The following is a 3,616-nucleotide window of genomic DNA, read 5'->3' on the forward strand; positions in this document are numbered from 1 at the left end:
AATGAAAGACTCATGTGAAGTAGCCTACATTTTAGGTCTTAAGATCTATAGAGATAGATCTAAAACATTGTTTGGTCTAAGCCAGAGTACATATATTGACAAGGTGTTTAAACATTTTACCATGAAGAATTCCAAGAAGGGATTTCTACCTATGTCACATGGTGTGAGTCTTTCGAAGACTCAAAGCCCTTCTTCTAAAGAAGAAAGGGACTGCATGGATCAGATTCCTTATGTATCTGTAATAGGGTTTATCATGTATGTCATGCTTTGTACTCGCCCAGATGTCTCATCTGCATTAAGTATGACGAGCAGATACGAGTCAGATCTAGTGAAGGTCACTAGATACAGTCAAGAATATTCTTTAGTACTTGAGAAAGACTTAAGATTATTTCTTAATCTTTGGAGGCGATGAATAGCTTCTTGTAAAGGGTTACACCGATGCTAGCTTCCAAACTAAAAAGGATGATTATGTTGGGACTTTCGAGCCGCAAAAACCACTTTTTGCGTTGCGGAAATCCCGAAGTCTCATGCCACCGGATCCGTGCGAAGATAAAATTTTCATGTACTTATTTTCTATCGTAGATCTACATTAGATCTACATGGTTAAGAGATTACACTTGTAGCAAAGCCGTTCGCGAATCCCACTCGTCCAAAATTTCCCGGATCTCAAGTGTGTTCAAGTGGACACACCTCTATACGTATCCACATGAACAATAGAGATGGAGAAAACACTTAGAGTGTGCTTGCACTCTAAAAGTGTTCGGCCAAGGAGGAGGAGAGGGAGAGAAGAGAAGAGAGGAGGAAGAAGATGGATTTACACAAAACAAAATGTAACTCTCACAATGAAGTTAAGTGGGCGGCCACTTTAAGGAGGGATTTTAAACCTCCATGGGATATCAAGAGTCACAACTCTTGATCTCCCTCATGATGTGGCACACACATAAGCCAACCTTGATGATGTGGAACACCATCATTTGCCCACCTTATGCCAACTCACAAATGAGAAGGCAAATGGTCAAGTCATGTCAAATTTGACCTCTTCTCTCCCATGGTTGATCAAACCTAACCATTTGATTCAAGCCAATTTAATTTAATGAATCTATATTCATTGAATTAAATTGATTCATTGAGTCATAATCTAAATTAGACTCATTTAACACATGAATCAAATTGAGTCCAACTCAATTAGTCTAATTTGGATTACTCTTAATCCAATTTGGTTAATCACATGAACTTAATCCTCTAGGTACATCAAATGAACCTAATCTCCATCTAATTTTCCTTTGTGTGTGACCCTATAAGTTCTTGTAACGTTGGCAATGCTCCTAAACTCATTTAGAAGCATAAGTAATGAGCGGTATCTAGCAACACATCATTACTACCCAAGTTACAAGAATGTTGAGATCCAACATCACCTTGTGACTACTAAAGGTGACCCTTCATAATATATGACAATGTCCTTCTATCCTTGACATCTAGATTGATCAATTTGTGGCATAGACGATGTCATCCTCTGATCAATCTAAATCTTGAACTCCAAGTAGACTCACTATAATCAAATGAGTTCAATATCTCATATTGAATCATTTGGGCATGGCCACTTAGTGGTCTCAATTTATCAAGAATAACGATGTAACTCCCGTTATATAGGAGGGATAGATCTCATCTACATCACTCACATCCCTCTGCATAATTTGTTACATACCCAGTAATCGCCTTTATAGTCGACCCAGTTACGGGTGACGTTTGACGAAGCTAAAGTATGCAACTCCTTATATAGGGAACCATGGTGACTTCAGGTCCAAGGACTAATAGTCATACTAATAGCCACATGAGAAAGTATATGACACTCATATAAAGATCTATGATACTTTCTCATGGCGGGTCATTTAGTATATATTCTCCAATGCATACCCATGTGTCAACTTGATATCTCTATATCCATGACTTGTGAGATCAAGTCATCGAGTTGACCTACATGCTAGTCTCGTCGCATTAACATTATCCCTGAATGTTAATACTTGACTAGGAATGATTAAGAGTAGTGTTCTCTATATCATCTCACTATCGATTCAACCAATCGATTGATATAGATAAAAACCTTCTACTCAAGGACACTATTATACTTAGGTATTTGGCGCCAATACAAGTAAGTATAATAACCAAAACAAATGTCTTTATATACAGAGGAATATGATACAATGAGTCCATACAACAATCATCATATGATTGGCTCTAGGGCTCTAACTAACAATCTCCCACTAGCACTAGTGCCAATCAGTGTAGGCTCTTAGGCCCAATGACCTAGTGTGACCATTATGCTTTCTCTGTGCCAAAGCCTTGGTCAAGGGATCTGCGATGTTAGCCTCTGTAGGTACTCAGCAAATCTTCACATCTCCTCTATCGATGATCTCTCGAATGAGATGGAAGCGCCGCAATATGTGTTTGGTCGGCTGATGTGAGCGAGGTTGCTTAGCCTGCACAATTGCTCCATTGTTGTCACAATAGAGCTCTATCGGATCAGCTATGCTAGGAACCACCTGAAGCTCAGTAATGAACTTGCAGATCAAAACTGCCTCCTTTGCTACCTCGGATGCATCAATATACTCGACCTCTGTTGTAGAATCAGCAACTATGTTCTCCTTTGAACTCTTCCAGCTTACAGCACCACCATTCAAGCAAAACATGAACCCAGACTACGATCTATAATCATCCTGGTCAGTTTGTAAGCTGGCATCACTGTAACCCTTTACAGCTAGCTCATCATCGCCTCCATATATCAAGAAATATTCTTTAGTTCTTCTTATGTACTTAAAAATATTCTTGATTGCTATCCATTGACTTTCACCTGGATCTGACTGATATCTGCTCGTCATGCTCAAAGCATACGAAACATCAGGACGAGTACATAGCATGGTGTACATGATAGATCCTATGGCTGAGGCATAAGGGATCATATCCATGCAGTCTCTCTCCTCTCTAGAAGAGGGACTTTGAGTCTTCAAAAGACTCACACCATGTGACATCGGCAGAAATTCCTTCTTGGAGTTCTGCATGGCAAACCGTAGTAATACCTTGTCAATATATGTACTCTGACTTAGGCCAAGCAATCTCTTAGATCTATCTCTATAGATCTGTATGCCTAGAATACGAGTTGCTTCACCTAAGTCCTTCATTGAGAAACAATTTCCTATCCATGTCTTTACAGACTGTAGTAAAGGGATGTCATTCCCAATGAGTAGTATGTCATCCATATACAATACAAGGAAGACAATTGTATTCCTTACAAGCCTCTTGTAGACACAGGGTTCATCTTCATTCTTGATGAAACCAAACTGTTTGATTGCATCATTGAATCGAAGATTCCAGCTTCGAGAAGCTTTCTTTAGTCCATAAATGGACTTATGCAGCTTGCATACTCTGCTAGTATGATGCGGATCTACAAAACCCTCAGGTTGTGTCATGTACACATCCTCGAGCATGTTTCCATTCAGAAACGCAGTTTTGATATCCATCTGCCAGATCTCATAATCATGGTATGCTGCAATAGCAAGCATGATCCGAATGGACTTAAACATCACTACTGGAGAAAAGGTTTCATCATAGTCAATACCAT

Source organism: Zingiber officinale, chromosome 11A (assembly GCF_018446385.1).
Source record: "Zingiber officinale cultivar Zhangliang chromosome 11A, Zo_v1.1, whole genome shotgun sequence".
Taxonomy (NCBI): domain Eukaryota; kingdom Viridiplantae; phylum Streptophyta; class Magnoliopsida; order Zingiberales; family Zingiberaceae; genus Zingiber; species Zingiber officinale.